The sequence below is a fragment of the Lontra canadensis genome, unplaced genomic scaffold (genome assembly GCF_010015895.1).
Source record: "Lontra canadensis isolate GAN:19392208 unplaced genomic scaffold, GSC_riverotter_1.0 scaffold44, whole genome shotgun sequence".
NCBI lineage: Eukaryota > Metazoa > Chordata > Mammalia > Carnivora > Mustelidae > Lontra > Lontra canadensis.
In genome coordinates this window covers 349637-369428 of record NW_022631038.1, presented here as the reverse complement: position 1 = coordinate 369428, position 19792 = coordinate 349637, and positions in this window count along the sequence as shown.

Below are 19792 nucleotides of genomic sequence, written 5' to 3'. Positions count from 1 at the left end.
AATATCCTTTAGAATCAATCAATTAATCAAGTGACCTTAGGTGTATGGGTTTATTTCTGGACGTCCTATTACATTACGTTCAGCCGTGGGCGTGCCAGGACCACAGTCATATTCCCGCAGCGTTGTAGTATGTTTGGAAATTGGCAAGTCTTAGACTCCCGACCTTGTGGCTCTTTTCAAGATTGTTGTTGCAATTGAGTCCCTGATGCTCCCTATGAATTTTAGGATAGTTTTTCTCTTATTTCTGGAAAAAAACACTGTTGGGATTTTGATGGGCCATCCTAGAAGTGTGTGGAACATTCTGGTAGGTTTTACCTGTAAGAAAATCCCAGCAGTAATATTTGGGGAAGATTGTGTTGCTTTCAGTAAAGCTTGTCAAATTCAGACTCAAGGTACAGTTCATTCCAGTGCCCCAGGGATGAAGCAGAAAGAGTAGACTAGAAATAAAAAACTTTTTATTTGAACTATTTTAGACTTACAGAAAAGCTATAAAATTAGCTCAGAGTTCCCTCACCCAGCTCCCCTCATGTCCTATCTTATGTGACAGTAACCCAGTGGGAATGTGAACCAGCTTTAGAGCCCTGGCCCAGACACACCCTCTTCCCCTGTGTGTCTGCATTCCGGGTGCCTCCTCAGGACCCCACAAAACACTCCGCGTGTCCTCCTCAGTCCCACAGCCTGTCCCGGCCTGCAGCTTTCCCTGCCCTTCAAGATGTCCAAGGGTGGGTAGAGCTGGCTCTGGGCCTGCGAGGGTTTGCTGGTCTGGGGCAGCCCTTGGGGCCCAGCCCTAACCGCCCTGCCCCTCACCCTCACCTTGACCCTAACCTATGGGGGCCTTGGCCCAGGTGGGCCCCTCATGCTCCCCACGGAGTCCAGCCCCTCACCCGGCCCCCGGGGGCTCCAGTGCGGTCCCCCCACCCTCCCCTCATGTCTCTCCTGCCCTTCAGTTCCAGACTCCTCCCTCCCGGGTTCTGCTGGACCACCAGACACACGCCGTGTGGACTTGTGTCCCCTATGGGTGGCTCCCCAGCCGGTCCTGTACAGCTCGCACTCAGCTGTGCGACTGCCAGGAACGCACCCCCTGCCTCGTGCCTGGTGACCGCGCCCCGTTCCATGGGGCTGTGGACCCACCGTGCTGGACCCTCTCTGCTGGACCCTCCCTGGGACCCGCCGTGGCCACATTCTTCCGCGAGTGCAGGGGTGATGGGCGCTCAGGGATGTGGAGGGCGTGTGTGACCCCCGGCTCCCAGGTCAGCAGCGCTCCCCCCACCGGCTTCACGTGGTCCTCTCAGCTGCCCACTCGCATGCAGAGATTTTTAAACTTCTCACGTCGCGTGGACGGGAAGTGACGTCCAGTGTCTTTTTCTGTTCTTCTTTGGCCGTGCGTGTGCTGGGATGTTCTCTCCACATGTTCGAGGGCCGTTTTTATCTATTTGATCTATTTAGCAAATCGCCTTTTCATGGTTTTTCCCACTTCTCTATGGGTTTTGGTCCTCTGTCCCTCCACTGGAACAATGCTTCTGACGCACTTGCACATTTGACCCGAGTCCTACATGCTAACCCCATAAAACAGCTTGCTCTGATTTTGCTGGGATTGAATGAAACGTGTACGTTGACCCGAGTGGAGAAACCCCTCGTGTAAAACGCCGAGTCGCGCTATCCAAGAACACGGGGCGGCTTTCCCTGGTCCGGTTCTGCTCTTCTTACCCGGGGTGTTCTAAAACCCTTCCTCGAAGAAAGTGCACACTTTCCTTGTGACACAGGCGCCTGTAGATTTAGTCTTCTCTTGCAATCACCATATTCTCGATTTCTTGTTTGTGTAAAGGAAGCTGTTGATTTTGTGGCCTGCTACTTTACTCAGTTCTTTTAGTCAATAAATACATGTTTTACCATTGGTTCCTGTGATTTTCTAGTTACATTATCATCTCATCTCCAGGTAGAGACGGTTTTACTGCCTGTGCTCCCTCCACGCCTCTAATGGATTTTCTTGCCCGGTTCGGTCAGTTAATACCCCGAGGGTAACGTCGAATAACATCAGAGACAGAGCATGTCCCCCCTTGCTCCTTATCTGGGTGGGAATGCTCGTCACAGTTCTTCATTAGCCAAGAGAATGGCTTTTGGGCTTAACATAGTGGTGTGTTGTGCCAGTGAAATATCTCCAGTTTCTGGACAGTCTGTCAGATGCTTCTTGGCATCTGTGGGATGGTCAGAAGATTGTTTACTCCTTGGGTTTATTTTTATGGCACGTGACGTTAGTAGACTTCCTACTATTGAACCTGTCTTGCATTCCTGGAACAAATTCCAATTTTTCTAGTATTTTTTAAAGAACATTGGGTTCTTCCTGTTTAATAATATTTGCTTAGATTTTTTACGCTGGTAGTCACGAGTGATACTGGACTCGAGTTTTCTTTCTTTGTATTAACCGTGTTTGGTTTAAGTATCAGGTTTTACCTGCTTCGTGAGAGGGACTCAGAAGCCTTCCTTCCTTTTCAGTGCTCTGCAGTACCTCACAGCACGTGGGGACTGTCTGGTCTTCCAAGAAGTCGGGGAGGATTCCCAGAAACTCATCCAGGTCGGGTACTTCCTGTGGGGAAGTTCCTTCACCACCTTCTCTGTTTCTGACTCTCGTGGGATCATTTCTGATCGTTTGTATTTCCGGAGAAAGTTGGCCATTTCCTCTAGGTTTCTAGATTATTTGCATGGAAGACTTCAAAGTGTCCCGTGATATTTTATATTCCATTTCAGAAGGAAATTTCTTGAATATAATCACGTAGTTACAAAAGGGGGGAGAAAGTTTGAGTGACTGGGAGAGATCATCATCCTAGAATTTCAAACATTATTATTTTCAAAGCAGCATGTTACAGTGTTGCTCACCCTCAGTTTTCAAAGACTAAGCCGTTGGGTGGTCTACGAAGGCATCTCCCCGTGCCGCTGCTCCAAGAGCTGCCCGCTGTGGGAAGCGGTGGCCTTGCCTGGGACTCGCAGGGGCTCCGTGACCGCAGAGGCCGGCGGCTTCTGGTACGGCCGACACGGCGTGCAGAGCAGATCTCCGGGGTCAGTGCCAGGACAGCCCCCCACGAAGGGCCATCGCATCGCAGTACGTTTCAGGAGACTTGCATCTCCTCAAAACACTAGAAGATGAGACTCCCCCTAAAACCAGACTGGATTTATTCCTTTTTCCGGCTACTCGAGTTCTGGGATCCTCTGTTGGGGGGTGGGTGTGATGAAGCAGGGTCGAAAAGCATAACAAAGTGAAAATCACCTAAAACTCTGCCGGCGCACCTGTGTGCTCTCCGCCTGCTGACGACTTCCGTCCCAGAGGTTTCTGTGTGCATCGTCCCCAGAGAGAGAAACCGGGCACAGATGGTCGGTCATGGGTCTGGGCAATTCTGTCACCTGCTGTTCTTCTGGTCCTTCATCACAGATGTCCCTGCCCAGACTTGAAGACGAGGAAGGGGGAGCTCCCTGGAGAGCAGGCTGGAGGTCTGCGGGCTCGGGATGGCGGGCCGTGCGCCTCAGGCCGCCGAGGGCTGCAGCAGTGTCACCGCACGTCCCACAGCCTGTCCCCCAGCCGGCGGAGGGAGTGTCTGGATCCCGAGGCCGCGCAGAAGCAGCTGCCTCAGACTTGACTCGAAGCCTTATTTTCGCAGCCAGTGGGCAGCTCCGGACACCTGGGAGGCGCGCGGCCCCTCTGTGAGGAAGCGAGGGTCACGGAGAAACCAGGCCGACATTAGGGCCCCCTCCCCCTACCGCACAGCCGTGCCGTCGGCCCCACTGGGTGGCAACTTCACGGTGTGTGTGCTGCTGTCACGGAAAGTTAAATTATGTGTGTTTCGTGCTGGTTCAGAGGTATGGGAATGATTAATCACTTGTTCTAAAAATTGATTTGAAAAAGAAATTACCAAATAAGAGTTGTCCCGATTGAGAAGTAAAATTCGATTATCTGGGACATGTGCTCCCTTCCTGTTCTGTGTCTGCTCTCCCCGGCGTAGGGACGGGAGCCCAGCATTGGTGTCTGCTCGTCTTTACGAGGACACAATGGAGGTCTCAGGCCCCCTGAGGACCGGCCTGGGGCCCCTCACTCGGCAGAGGACGTGGGTGGAGAAGCCCGGTAGCTGGTCTGATCGTGGCCCACCTGTTTGTCGGGAACTGGGGATCCTGAGGTCCAGAGGTCGGGACAGGGGAACTCCTGGAACCCATGAGAACTTCAAACCAAGTCCCTGTCAGCCCCCCTGCTGTTTCAGGAGCTCTGCGCCGTGAAGACGCCTGCTCCGGGGCCCGCGTCCTGGGCCCGGCTATACCTGCGTTGTCCTGGGCCCGGAGAGGGGCTCCACAGCTTCGGAAAGCAGCTCTCAGACTTCTCCACCTTAAGGATGATTTAGGATCAAAGAGTTTTTTTAAAAAGTGGGTCGTGTGTATCACCATAGCCAGGTTAGAAACCACTGGGGCAGGAACAAGCCCCCGAGGGCGTGCCTGGCCTGTGCCCTGGGGTCCTGTGACACCGATAGTCCAGCCCTGCCTCCAAGACCCCATCACGGATGGGGGACGCTCAGGACGGATTTGGGAAATGCTAGGGGGAAAGACACAGCTCCCAGGAATGTTAACCATGCCCTCCAGGATTGCATTTCCTCCAAACCGTGGCCCAGAAACCAGTAGGAAGTGGACGGGCGACTCCATTACCCACCCCGCGGCCCGCTGCTCTGCGCGCTTACGTGGACGCTGGTGGCGGAGGGGCTCTCTCCTCTCCGGGATCCATGAGCAAAGGTACAGATGTAAATAGCTATTCAGAGGGAAGGTGGGCTTGACGTACATTTGCATAAAGCACACTGATTATAACCCTCTGACCTGTGCCTTGAGGCAGATTCAGCAGTTACAAGTGTCCTGGAATGAATGATCTTCTTAAACAGAGGCGCGCGGGCCGAGGGAGGGGTCCCTCCGTGCATACGAGGATGCGAGCTGAGCTTTGCCGACTCTGACGGCACCATGGCGAGGGGCCAGGCCCCCCAAGGGGACTGACATCCCGAGAGACGATGAACGAAGTCCAGGTCTATGGCTGATCTGGAGCGGGCACCTGGGGCCGGCTGAAGCAGGGTGAGCGCAGCCCGTGTCGTAGCGACTTTGGGCTCCTCTTACAGCAGAGGGCAGCTGGCCCCTGGGGCAAGAGGAGGAGGCAGCTCTGGGCACGCGGAATGTGACATGTGCAGGAGGAAGTGAGAAACGCAGAACGACAGAGTGATTCGGGAGGTCTTCCAGAGGACGCCAGCGCGGGCGATTGGCCTCCAGAAAGAACCCTCCTTCCCTGACGCCGGATGGTCATGGTCGGGGCGGGGGACAAGGGCCTCGTGCTGGGGCCTGCAGGTCGTACTTCTCACACTTTCTGGCATGGGCCTGAGCAGCTGTCCGGTTTGCAAATGGGAGACCAGGAGAAGATAGGAGAAAGGAGCAAATTCTGGAAAATTCTTATGTTTTCCTTTGTCCAAATGCTACACTGGTGGCTCTACCTTTGGTAGACGAGAGTGACAGTGTGGTTTGCCATCATGATGTAATTAAGTTGGTAAATGAGATAAATGCAAAACGTTCCCCCAGAAATCAAAGCTCTCGAACTGGGGAGCTGTGGTCCTTGTGACCACGGGTGGATTTCATGGGGTCCAGGGAGGCCCCAACCTGAGCCAAGATGATGTGTGCGGCGACATAAATTCTACACAAGGAGATGGGCTGTGTTGGTTGGATTCTCTGACAAGTTCATGGCCCTACCAAGGTCAAGAAGCCACGCCTTAAAGGGGATTGGAGGGTTCCCCCAGGAGGCTCAGCTGATTAAGCGAGAAGCTTTTGGTTTCAGCTCAGGTCGTGATCTTGGGGTCCCGGGATCAGGTAGGCTCTGTGCTCAGTGGGGAGTCTGCTTGGGATTCTTTCGGCCTCGGCCCCTCCTGGCACTTGCTCACGCGCGCTCTCTCTTCTCTCTCTCTCAAATAAAACCCATCTCTTAAATAAAAACCTAAAAGGGAGATTTGACGTGTCATTTCAGGGACTTAAACGCACTGGCCGAGGTCCGACGGGCGGCACCATTTGCGAAGGGGCCCCTGGGATGAGCCACCATGAGGGGACACCGGCCTGAGGTAAGACCGTGCCTGCCCCCCACACCCCACTGGGAGGAAATGGGAAGATCTTTTCCCTGAAACCGTCTCATTTAAAGAGTCTCAGTGTGTGACGCCGTAAATACACGGACGTCCTGGAGCTTCGATGAGGACGGGGAAGGAGGGTGAACTCTGGGCACAGAACCCGGGGACAAGCCGCTGAGCCTGGTGGCTTCAGGTGCCCGTCCCCCAGTAGCTCCTGCAGCTGCTCTGGGAGGCCAGCAGGGGATGGCCAAGGGGGCCCCCGAGTTCTAACTGTGGAGTGGGATAGAGGCAAACTGATGACCTGGGGGACCCCAGAGAGCCTGTGTCCGCTGTCCCCCGGGCCTGTCCTTTGTCCTGTGAGACCCCGGAGCCTACCTCGCCCTTCATGGGACACTCACGGAGCAGACCTGCGAGCTGCTGATTCTTTGAGCTTTGCCCCAAAATTCCGGACTGAAGGCTGTCAGGGGTCTAGGAGCTCACCGACCCAGGTGGCCAGTGTCACCGGCTCCCACCCTGCTCCAGCTCCAGGCACCCCAGTCCCACACCAGCCTGGGCCTCCCCCGTCCAGTCTTTGCTGCTACTTTCCTCCTCCCTGTTCTACCCATCCCTGCTGTTCTCCGGAACCCCGCCCCTCCCTTCTCGGCCACTCTCACCTGGCATTTACAGACCTTAAACTTGGAAGAGAGCCAGAGATTATTCCATTCAACCCTCGGTTTGCTACCTGGACCCTGAGACCCTGAGGGTTTTGGGCGGTGGGCCCCAGATGCACACCAAAGGCACCAGGACACCCTCCCCTCCCCTGACTTAGTCCTCGGGCTTTCCCGCCGCTGTGCCCAGAGTCCTGTTGGGCGCAGCACACAGTGGTCCCAGTAGCTTTGCACACTCAGACGTGTGGTTCCAAAGGACGTCCCCCCTCCTCACGGCCCCCAAGTGCCTGCTCTGGCTCCCAAGCGGAGGCAGATCGGCCGTGAGCTACAGTGTAGAATCTGGCCAGTCCTTCTGTTAGCGTTCGGCTGCGAACCAGGATTCACCCTCTGGCCGGGAAGGTGGAAGCTTCATTTCCCATAAAAACCGGCAGAGAGGGATAGCGTGCGAGTTTTCCTTGCCGTGGTGTCTCCGTGTTTCTCAGCCTCCACGACTGGCTCCGCGATTCTTGGAGTCTGACCTGGGTCTCTTGCTGCACTTTGATGCGGCTGTTAGCGCTGCTGGGCACGGCCCCTGCGGTTCCGTTTGCCTTCCAACGCCCGCATCTTAGTGGTGTTTGGGGACTGAGAAAGCGGGAGCTCTGAACTTACAGAATAAAACCCAAATCTGCTGCAGTCGTTTTAAAAGCGCACGTCCATGAGGACACCCCGCAGATGGACGGGGAGCCAAACAGGCCAGGCGTGCCGCATCCGTGAATGAGTAACGGGCACATCAGTGTTGATGTATTTTACAAAGACTCCTCTGCCCGGTTTGGTCAAGCCCCGTGTGGTCACTGTGACGGAGACACGACCCAGCAGCCCCGCGTACGTCAGAGTGTCCAGGGTGCCCAGGCCCTAGTGAAGGCCTCGGTGGCGGCCGGTGTCATCACACTGAGGGGCCCAGGAAGAGGAGGACAGCCCGGGGGCCACACAGGTGGTCAGGGCATGGACGCCCAATGCAGCGTCGCACCAAGAGAGTTACGTTTGTTGGCGTAGAGTTTTGTTTCGGGGTTTGTTGCTATTATTTTCCAGCTTTTTTTAAAGGGAAAAATCTCAAACACACATAAAAGCTGAAGGAGTCGCACGGTGAAAACCCAGCCATCTGTGCGTTCACATACATGAGAAATAACGACCCATCTTGGAAGCGGCCTCCGGCATCGAGGCCTCTTATCCCTGAACAGTTGCTGTGCATCTCCTAAAAAATAAGGCCCTTCCCTCTGTGACCACAATACATGTAACACTACGGAAAATTAACAATCGTGGGTGGATCGCGTCCCAGTGCAGATTTCCCCAGCCGTCACCAAACTGTCTTCTGTTGCTGTTTTGGATAAAATTAATCATGTCTACAACCTCATCGGTCGGTTATCTCAAGCTCTTTGAACCCTGATTCTATGACATTCCTCCACGTTTTGATTTCCCACGTCACTGACTCCACGAAGAAGCCAAGGAGTTTCCTCAGAGTGGCCTCTGCTCACGCTTCTGTGCGAGCACATCTCACCCCCGGGTTCTCTGGACACGGGGACGTGGGTCTCCGCGTCACTCAGGGCAGAGCCCAATGGCTGTGGCGGTGTCAGCCACTGCACACCGTGTCATGCTCGAGGCCACGATGTCAGCGGGGCCATGCCACGTTGTGTGACTGGACTCGGGTGAACCCAAAAGGCACCCGTGGTAAACCCACATTCACCCTCACGACGACTGGGTGGCCGGCGCAGGGCAGATGCCCGTCCCCTGGGGATGGCAAAGGTTTTTCCCTCTTTTCTATGTATCTCTTTTATTATTGCGTCTCTACGGACTCATCGGCCTCTGTTCACCCGTGTCACGCATCCACTCTCAGTGTCGGCTGTAGGACCCGTCCCTGCGCACCGCTTCACCCGGGACTGCCGCGCGGCTCACAGAAGCACTGGTCACGAAGCGTTGATCTCACCCCGGATTCTGCCTGCCTCCCCTTGGGGACCGGCACTTCCTGCGAGATGCAGCTCACGCAGGAAGGGCCGTCCCTGATGGCTAAGAGCATTTTCCCTAGAAAGAGAGGGTATTTAGCTGTATGATCTTAGGAGATACGCCGGATGTGTTCATTCTGTTCTGAGCGGCTACAACAGAAGGTTTAAATAAGATCCAGTGTCCCATAACATCATGCCCCAAATCTCCAGGTTTCTTTGGAAAACCAGTTCTCATACCAAGAGCCAAGACGGTTTCAAACCCAGCGGAGGACAAGCATTAGACACTGACATCGAGATGACAAACGCGTTAGAATTAATTAAGCTGCCATCATAAAAACACGTCAACGAGCAACGACAAACATGCTTGACACAGACAAGAGAACTGAGCTTTAGCAAAGACAGAGCGTCTCAGTGAAGGAAGAGCAGGTATGAAGGAGAAGAAACTAGAAATTTTAGAACTGAAAAATACAATAAATGATAAAAAGACGCAGTGGATAGATTCAAGCACCAACGAGAAGGACAGAGGAAAGAGTCTGTGGACGGCGAGCCGGGCCGTCTGAAGGGCAGAGAGGACAGAGACTGAGGGTAACACGGACAGCGGCTCAGAGACGGAGCTGCCATAACAAGACCCAGCGTTTGCGTCGTCCGAGTCCTGGAGGGGAAGGACAGCGGGGTGGAAAGTTCTTGGGGAAAATAACGACTTAAAAATTAGCAAAAGACACAAGTCTACAGATTCAAGAAGCTGAATATGTACTAAACAGTATAAACCAGCAAGTCCACACCAAGACACACCATAATCAAATTTCTAAAAATTAAGAAACTAAAAATCTGGAAAGCAGGTAGAGATAAAACGTGCCTTCCCTGGAGGGAAACAGTTCAAACGGCAGGAAATTTCTCATCGGAAGCCATGAGGCCAGAGGAAGTGGGACGAGATTCAGTGGCTTAGTTTAAGACAATTCGTATCAGCTCAGAATCTCACATTCAGCAAAAACACCTTCAGGAATGAGGTGAAATCAAGACATTCTCAGGATACCTGGACTAAGAGAATTGTTGCCAGCAGACCCCTCCCCTCCAGCACACGCTGACTGGAAGTTCTTGGAAGAGGGAGAGGCTGAGGGGCCCCGAGGGGAGAGCGTGGGGAGCGAGCGCAGGGCAAACGCGGCAGCTTTGCCGCGCTCCTGGGGCTTCCGAAGCGAAGTTCGATGGCGGGAGAGAAAACCGGACGGCTGCCCGTGTGCTTCTAAAGCCCCTCGAGGACAGCCGCGGACAGCTGGCCGCCCCGTGTGGCCTGGGCATGTAGGGGAGGGTCGGGGACCGTGCTCTGCGCCGGCTGTGGAGGAACGGCCCCTCGCCTGACAAGTCGTGTGCACATAGCGCAGGGTCTGAACCAGCCACCGAAACACTCGGAAACAGCGCGACGCGTCCAGGGAGAGTTCCAGCGCACGTGCGAGGCGCGGGCACAGGGGCGCCCGGGGGCTCCGCCCGTGAAGCGTCCCACTCTGCTTCCGGCTCTGGCCATGACCTCAGCCCCCGCCGCGCTGCACGCTGGGTGGGGCTCTGCTTCTCTCCCTCCTGCTCTCCCTCTGCCCACCTTAAATGAACAAGCGAACCCTTAAAAAATAATTACTTGAAGCCTACATGGTATAAGGGCCCTGGCTGGCTCAGTCAGTGGAGCTGATGACTTTCGATCTCAGGGTCCTGAGTTCAAGCCCCATGTTGGGTGTAGAGCTTCTTAACTAAAAAAAGAAAAAAAAAGACAAGAGATTTTTTTTTTTAAAGCATAAATGATACAAAGAAAACAAATACCAGTTAAAAGGCAGAGAGAGATTGGCAGACTGGATGGAAAAACAGGACCCAGATGCATTTGTCTGCAAGAAAGGCCCTTCCGTATAACGACAGGAGCAGGCTGACCACGGAAGGGTTTGACGTGTCACACAAACACCCGTCGAAGGGAAGCTGAAGTGGCTGTATTTTGTATTTGATAAAGCAGACAAGGGCCAGACATGAAGCCCAGGGCAGAGAGGGACACTCGAGAGGCTGAGACTCAAGCCTTGGAGACATGGCCATGCTCCGTGTGTGCACCGGGACCTCCGACAGGGTCGAGGCTGACCGGGTTGAAAGCAGGTTTGAGGTCCATACAGGTCCTCCAAAGTCCTCAGTGAGGTGAGTTTTGTAAATAAAGAGAAACGTATTCTGGAATGCATGTGGAGAGGTGAAGGACTAGAGTCAGTAAAGGCCGTCTTGGGAAGAATGAAGGGTAGAGGCTGGAGCGTGGGTCCGGAGACGAGCCACACGTGCCAGCAGACACCGGCACACTCCATGGGACAGAACAGAAGACCCATGAGGAGGCACACAAATGGGCCCAGCTGGGTTTTGGGGGAGGGGTTGTCTATTTTTTTCTTTCTAAGATTGATTGGTTTTAGAGAGAGCGAGAGCAGTAAGCAGGAAGGGCAGAGAGAGATCTAGGGCAGCCTCCACCGGGCTCGATCTTGCCACCTGAGCCGAAACCAAGAGCCAGACGCTTCACCGACTGAGCCTCCCAGGTGCCCCTCCGACTGGTTTTAGAGGGGACTCAGAACGCGTCAATGAAGAAAAGATGGTCTTCTTAACAAACGGGGCTGGAACCGTTAGACGCAAAGACCGTGAGCTTCCACCCAAGTCCAAGTGGAGACGTTGGCTCCCCTGGCACTTAACCCAGAGGGGAAGAAACCCTTTACGGGAACGTCCGTAGCAGGCGTGTCCAAACCCTGGAGATAACCAGAGGCCCCGCAGCCTGGGTGCAGTCGCACAGAGTGTGGTCCCCCCGTTCCGCGAGCCGTCCCCAGGATGAGGAACGGCCCAGGTGAGCGCCCAGCGCCCAGTGCCGATCGAAGAGCCAATGAGCCTATCCGGGAGGGCCACAGCCTGTCCGTCCAAAGGCCGCTCCTGGGGTTCTGGGTTTTTTAAGTTTATTAACTTCTTTATGTAAGCAAGTTGGGGGCTCAAGCTCACCACCCCGGGATGGAGAGTCACAGGCGCCCCGAGCTGAGCCGACCAGGCGCCCCCACCACTCCTGGGTTTGACCAGAGGACAGGGGTTGGGGGGCAAAGGAGAGGACGGGGTGGGGTTGGTGTTCATTGGGGTTACGGAGGCGGCGGGAGGGGGGCGGGCGTCAGGGGCCCCGGGCGTGGCAGTGGCGAGACTGGGCTGCAGGTGTGCACGGAGCAGACCGGGGAGAGGCACCCGGGGTCTCTGCAGGGAAAGTCTGTGAGCGGTGACCCTTGCTTCATGCACCGCGGTCTCGTGCACACGTAAGCACACTCTGCTGCACACGCCTTGCTTTGTGGGTGAGGGCCGTTAGTTACCACATTCCAGGTCTAACAGGTTTGGAGATTATAAGTGGTTTCCGTAAGTCATAACTCAAAAATAATCATCAATTTTTCTATCAACAACACGGCTAAAAATGGGTATAATCAGCACGTTTTCAGTTCCATTCATATACATGCATTAGAAGCCTCTTGGAGCTTGTGCTGCTTTGGCACAGAATAAACCCATTTCAAAACAAAATAATTGAACACACGTGAGTTTAAAAAATCAGGGGCGCCTGGGGGGCTCCGATGGCGAAGCTTCTGCCTTTGACTCCAGCCGTGGTCCCGGGGTCCTGGGATCGGCCCCATGAAGGGCTCCTTGCTCAGCAGGATGCCCGCTTCTCCCTCTGCCGCTGCCCCGCACGCGCTCCCTCTGACTCTCAAATAAATAGTCTTTCAGAAGAGCCGGAAAGGAACCACAGGAATGATCCTAGTGAGGTCTAATTTTTAAGACTGAAAATCTCTGAAGAGCCATGTTTTACCTGAAATTACTGACTTTGGGCGCGTTGTTTCTAACTGTGGGTGGTCTTCTCCGTCCCTCCTGTCCTGTTTGTTCGGAGACGGGAACCCGCAGCAGCCGCTGGCCTGTGGGCGCTCGGGGTGGGCAGTGAGTGGGCCACACGCCCTGCGCCTGCTGCTGGAAGGGGAGCGTGTTCTGTTGGGACCACATTCCCCTGTCGTCCCGGGGCCGGGCCCACGGGCCTGTCTCGGGGACACGGGCCCGCTCGGAGACTACGCATCTCCACCACAGAGCAGAGCCTGTGCCTGGGAGAAGACCCGGCAGGGGAGAGGGGGGAGAGCTGGACAGACGCTCCGCGGACAGACACTGCTGGCCACTGGCCACGGCGGCCGGCGGGGAGGAGCAGGGAGCCGGCTCTGCCAAGACTCGGGAACCAGACGGAGGCGGGAGCAGCAGAGCCTGCGGTCGCCACATTAATGACCTCCAGCATCTGCGGCGTGGCCCTGAGGCTGTGACGCGGAGACCACACGGCTCAGAGCGTCCTCCTCGCCAGGACGCCCCGCGTCCTGCCCCGCGGTGTAGACGTCCCTGCAGCTCCGCGTGGGTGTCTGGCTTTCTCGCGTCTTCCCTCGTGTGGTGCCTGAAGGAGCCCGGTTGGAGCTGGGTCCCCCCGGCACCGCCGACGATGGGTGGGCGTCCCGGACCAAGCGCGATGAGCAGCCCCCCTGCAGCTGTCGGTGCGACGCCCACAGATGGCGCCCGAGTCCCTGGGCCACGGGGGTCTGGCGGGCCACAGGGAGGGCAGCCACCGTGTACAGAGCGCCCCCGGCTAGCACCCGCAGAAGCTCCGAGTGACCTCAGCCCAGAACTGTGAGGGCCCCGGAGTCCCCCGAGCCCTCGATGACCAGGGGGGCCTCGCTCTGCTTGCGCAGCCGCAGGCACGAAACCCCACGGGCCCGCTCAGACGCGCATCCTCCGCTCCGGCCCACCCTCGGCCTCCACTCGTTCCCCCAGAACTCAGACACTGCTCACGGGCACCTGCCAAGTGCCGGTGGTGTTCTAGGCACTGGGGACGGGCAGTGACACAAGGCAGACACCGCCCTGGCCTCCTGGCGCCCACCTATTAGTGGATCCCCCTCCGGGCTCACAGACAGGTGTCCCTCCCCAGCTGCCACTCCCCGCGCCGCGGCCCAGCCAGAGACGGGGACCCAGGCGCAGCCGGGCAGGCCTGTGAGTGCGCGGCGCTCACGGCAGCTCCGAGAGCCCCCAAGCCCTCCCGTCCCCGGCGTGGGGATCGCAGGTTCTGCGGGGCACATGACAGCCGCACGTGGCACTGACGTCTGTCTGGCCCAACGTGGACAGCCTGTCTGTGCTCCATCCCTCAGCTGCGGTGGCTGTGAGAGTTGGGGCTTCTGGCCTGCCCAACGTCCGGCGGTCGGAAAGCCACGTGTGGCTCCCTGTGTCATCCTGGCTTCCTCATGGCCTGGCACCGGGCCCCATGGCGAGGGTCCAACAGGGTGGGAACTGGCAGAAGGCCTGTCCTCAGGAACCCCGTAGCTGAGCCTCCGCTACTGTGCCTCGCTGGACACATGGGGTCCCGTCCACCTCCTGCTTCAGCCCTCCGTCCGGGGTACTGTCTCCACCAGGAAGTCCACCCTGCTGAAAGCAGGTGCCGCAGCGATCCTAGCCGGAAGGCCCAGAAACAGGGCAGGGCACTGAGAACACACGTCGGCACGGGCTGAGGACTCCTGAGCCCAGACCGTCCTGCACACTCACACGGATGTTCCCATGCTTATGAGGCCGCTGCTGCCGTTCATGGGCGTGGGATCTGTGACTTCCGTGGGCTTGCACGGCTCTTGGCACGGGAGCTCGGTGTCGGCCCGGCCGCCTGGCCGCCATCACGCTGTCCCACGCTGGGGCTGGAACCGAGGGGATCATAAGTCCCCATGGCTACCACCAAGCAGACTGTCCCTCAGTGATGAGACTCATAGAAGATGTGTCCTCCCAGAGGCTGCGGCCAGGGCCACGGGGGTCCTGGCACTCAGCGGGATGGTCTGAGCGCTTTGCTTCCTGAGGAACAGCTTGTATCCAGCGTTGTCTCTGCTCTATTTCTGTGACATTGAATCACCCCCAGGAGGGTGAGTACAGTCCGGACGTGCTGTCACCCCCGAGAGACAGACGTTAGTTAATGAGGAGGACATGTCGCAGGCACCGACTGCCCAGACCGCCGGCTCTGGAGGGGTGGGCAGATCACTGTCCCCAATGGGGACACGGCCGCCCTGGTCCTCCCACACCCACGAGGGGTCTGCGAGCCAGGGTGGACCATGGCACGTTGGAGCCAAACTGCCATCTTGCGGGTGGGGACGCTTGACGTGAGGACGGCAGAGCGATGGGGAGCAGGGCCACAGGTGCCGTCCTGGCCTGCCGAGCCTGACTCAGTCTTCCTGAGCCTCTGCTTCAGGACTCGGGCTCCGGCCGTTTCTTTAGGGGAAATCACGTGGGCTGTGTTCTTAGGCCCCCCGACCAGTTCCACCAGAAACCTCCTATGTGCTAGGCCACGGGCCAGACCACACTCCAGCCACGCTCATGCCGGCCTTGCCACCGTTCGGGAGACACGTGACGCGTGGGGCAGATGGGCCGGCAACATCTGGGGCACGTCTGAGGCCTATTTGTCCCTAGCTTGTCCCTTCGGCAAGGACTGCCTGACCACCCGCCACACTCCGGGGACCGTGTTGGGGTGTTTGATACGTCTGTGGGCACAAGATGGCAGCCATTCCCTCGTGGAGCCCTTGTCCCAGCAGGAGCAGAAAGAAAACAATCAGTGGCTAAAGCAAGTGAGCACACTGCCTGCTCGTCTAGGAGGAGAGCACCACGGGTGGAGGGAAGCCCTCGGCAGGCGGGAGGCCGGGGAAGGCCGGGGTGTGCAGTGTGGTGAGAGCTCAGGGATGGAGGCAGATCTCAAGGGAGGGAAGGGGCCGGAGGACGTGGGGGGTGAGGAGGACACCGCACGGGCCAGACCTCCGTCCGGGGAGCAGACACCAGGGAAGATGTGGTCGGAGGGATGACTGCCAGGCCTCGGGAGCCTCCCTGGCTGCAGTGCTGGGTGCAGGGGACAAGGAGGGAGACCGGCCAGGAGAGGATGAGGCTCTTCAGCGGGAGAGGATGGAGGCTCAGACCAGAGGCATTCAGCGGTGGACACTGCACCCATCACACGAGTCGGGAATTCCCCAGAACATCAGACACGGGTGTCAGCCTGGAGGGGTTCAGAAGTTCGCAGGATTGGGACCACCGGCCGGCGTGGAGCTGCTGCCGGCTCTGTGCTGATGGGCAAGGAGGTTGGGGACAAGCGTGCACTCACTGTCTTCTGCGCCCAGATGCAGCGTTCCTGCCCACAGGCAGACACCGCTCCGGGGAAGCCGGCCTGGCCTCGCTCTGAGCCTCCGGACAGACGGGTCCTCTTCATCCAGCTCCCGACCTTGTGTGTCTGGTTATACAAAATGCCCTAAGGGGACGACTCAGACCTCGTTCCTCGGGAATCTGTGAGCTGCGCACCGTGAGCAAATGGCGTTAGGTTCCGAAGTCAGTCTTGGGAGTGTGTGTGCGGACATGGGCGGAAGGTCGCCGGTGCTGGTTCCTCGTGTGACATCATAGAGCACTGCACCAGCATCAGGGTTAGGGTTAGGGTGTGGCGGAGTGCCCCTGGCCAAGCCTCCTGAGGACGGCACCGAACACCCCAGCAGCGCTCACCATCTGGGCCTCACCCACAGCCCAGCCCTCACTGTCCCGTGGCCCCAGATGCGCTAGCTGGGAGCCCTGTTATGCGCGTTCCGAAATACACGTGGACTTCAAAGTGAGGAGGGAGAGGTCGTCTTACCGTCCCACAGCACACACAGAATGCCAGGGGAGCGCTCTCCGGTCTCAGAAGCACGGTCTTCTCAAATGAGAAGGAGTCAGATTCCCGTCACCTCAAGGAACACCAGTGGGAGCCTCGGGGACGGTCGGGCTCTCTAGGCCCTGGAGGAACCCGGAGGAGTCTGCCTGCCAAGCAGTTGTGAGCAGCAGGCACACCCCTGCTGGAGGGGAGGGCTCGCAGCTGCCCAAGGGGACGGCTGGCCGCAGCGAGCCCAGCCCCTGTGAACACAGAAGTGCCAGGACACAGAGACGGGGCTCTCCCTCGCATCCCGATGGTGCTTTGGGGAGATGTGGCTCTGCCTGCTGGCGCTGTGGACTCCCACTTCACCCAAGGAACACCCAGCCCAGCCAAGCACCGTCCCAGATTGGCTGATCGGGCAAATGGACGGAGGCAGACAGGTTAGCAGGACCTGTTGCATCCTGCATGAGTCAGCGGGAATCAGAAGGGAAGAGGGTGTGGGGGAACAGCAAGCTCCCGGCTCCTTGACCCTGCAGTGCAGCCGCACCCCGCCCTGGGACACGTGGTTTGCAGTCTGCAAAGTGAGCCCTCAAACCTGCCCCCGAGGGCCGGTGCCCACCCGTGACAAAGGATTCATGGCAATCCTAGACCCAGCAGGCCCTCAGACGGTCACCGAGCGGCTGTCCCTGTCCGCAGACACCCCGCCCCAGCTCCTAGTGCCCCCCAGTCAGGCTTCCTCCCCCTTCCCCACCCTACCCTGCTCTTCTGGTCCTGGTTTCTGTTGGCATGGCCAGGAGAGGTGCTTAGGGACTCTGAGAGCTGTCACACCAGCCGTCCCCGGAGGAGCTGGGAGACGGACCGTGGGGGTGTGAAGGCCAGCAGGTGCCGGCCCCCACTCAGGGCCCCCTGCGGGACCCCACTTCTGCCCTTCTGGGGCAGGGTAACGTCCCTCTCAGTTGACTCTGGGTCCCCTGCCATCATTCACAGCACCCTGTGCCTTCTAAGAGTCCCGGTTTGGATGACAAATTACGTGGGGGAGGCAGGTGATCGCCAGAGCAGAAGTGGGCACTGTGAGGTTCAGAGACCGTGTCATAAAAGAGCAGTAATTTCCCTGCAAGACCCAGTCAAGGGACGTCTGGGGGGCGCGGTCAGTGAAGTGTCTGCCTTTGATCTCGGGTCCTGAGATCGAGTCCCACATCGGGCTCTCTGCTCAGCAGGGAGCCAGCTTCTCCCTCTGCACCTTCTCCTGCTTGCACTCACTCTCTGTCTCTAGCAAATAAAATCTTTTTAAAAAAAGAAAGAAGGAAAAACATAGTCAAGCAGCCCAAGATAGTAGCTCTAAGTCCCTTTTCTCCCTACAAGAAGCAGGAGGTTCCATTCTAGAAGGTAAGAGCCTGATGCATCAGAGGCTTTGAGTAATCAGTGACACGGACGCATGCACGCGTGAAGCCACTGATAACATTCTCTTCTAGACACTGTTCCTTGCATCTTCCTGGCTCTTTAAAGTTCTGGGAACCACGGGCTCCACACACAGAGCCTCACACTCCCCAGATGTCTGAGCTCAGTTCCTGGAGGAAGGGATGCAGAAGCCTCCCCAGGCTTCCCCAGGAAGCCGCCCCAGGAACACCAGTCCCGAGTGTCCAGGAGAGGAAGGCAGAGTAGGTCAGCCAGGGAGGCCCCTCGCAGGACTGGGAGCTCCGGGGGCCCCTCACCCCTGCCTCTCTGCCCTAGTGAGAGGTGCCCCTGCAGACGCTGAGCCTCAAGCATCTTTGGTCTGTGCTGGGCCGGCAGGGCGGGCAGGGCGGGACCCAGCGGCCAGGGGGACGCAGGCACAGAGACCCAGGCACGGATAGCTAGGAGTCCACCCAGCATGGGCACAGACCCGTGGGAGGTGGGGTTCAGGCGAACACGAGACCAGGGAGACCCAGGGCCCAGGGGAACATGGGGACCAGGAGAGATAGGTCCGGGGGACATGGGCCCAGGGAGACTTGGGGACCAGGAGAGATAGGTCCAGGGGGATGTGGGCCCAGGGCCGCTGTTTCTTGTTCTACTCCGCCTGGTCTCTTTTCTCCGTGATGTCTCTAACCCCTTCTTTCACGTCTTTGTGTTTGGAAGCTCTATTATCTAAAGACCCTAGGGCCTCTCTTACCCCTCAGGTGCCTGCTGCTTCTTGCTCTGAGGATTGTAGCCATGTGTGTTTCATAATTTCGCTTTGTGACTTCATCGTCACTGAGGCTCCGTCTGTGGGAATCCCACAAGGCTGGACGCGAGAGCTGGTCCCACGAGAGCCGTGGCACTGTGGACATCTGGGCTGCTTCCCACCCTGGGTTCTGGGGACATCCTGTGCATCCCAGAGTCAGCAGCCCCCATGCTCTCCGCCCACGGCTGTCAGTCACCAGCGCAAACAGTGGCCCCAGCCCCACCAAACGCCACCTGTGTCAGGTTGAGAACCGCAGCTGTGGACGGAGGGTGTGCGGCTCTAACACGAGCCGTGGGGACAGTGCCAACCCGAAACTACCTTCTGTGGGCGATCGTATCTGCGCTTCGAGTTTCACAGACCGAAATCCCAGCCGCAAACGACTGTGATGGTGGGCGTTGAGGTCCGTGCTCTCATTCTACACCCAGAGCCTGGCCAAGAAATCTCATGGTCTTCCCACACCAGCAGATGGATTTTTTTCTAGTTTACCCTTTTCCTGAGCACGTGGCCTAGCTAAGGTCCCCGGAGTTCACACCCTCGGCTGCTGCCATAACAGTTGGACCAAATGACGGTCCCTGAGAAGGGAACGAGTCTGACAGACCCCACACCTTGACAACAGAGAGATCAGACTTCCTCATCGGTTCCCACACGCTGCCTCGTGGGGACCGGAGAGCTCTCTTTGGTCATGAATGAGGCTGCATATCTCTTCATATGTGGAAAGGCTAATTTTTCCTTTCCTGTAAACTTTGTGACTTTTGCTCATTTTTCTGTTGAGCCGTCCGTCCTCTTAAAACCAGCTGCACTTACAGGACTATTGTGTTTGTGTTGGGAGTGGGGATGTGTTCAAGGTGCTTGGAAGTGACAGGGTGGTCTCCTGAGTGAGCAAGAAGTCGACTGAGAACACTTGTAAAGTGAGGGATGATTTATACTTCTATTTCTACAGGTACGTTCTGGAGGGAACATGCATGCTCTGTAGAACGTGTGTGTTCTACATGTATGCAGAACCGTGTTCCCAGAAGTCCCGGGGTCCGGCGGATTACCCAGACCTTTCAACGCCTGCGCACGCACTGACGGACACTTGGGAGCACGCACCTGATTTAGCTACAAAACGAGTCCCTCATCCCGTTCCACGGACTTAGTATGTGACTCAAAAGGGGTGTAGGGTGAGGGGGAGG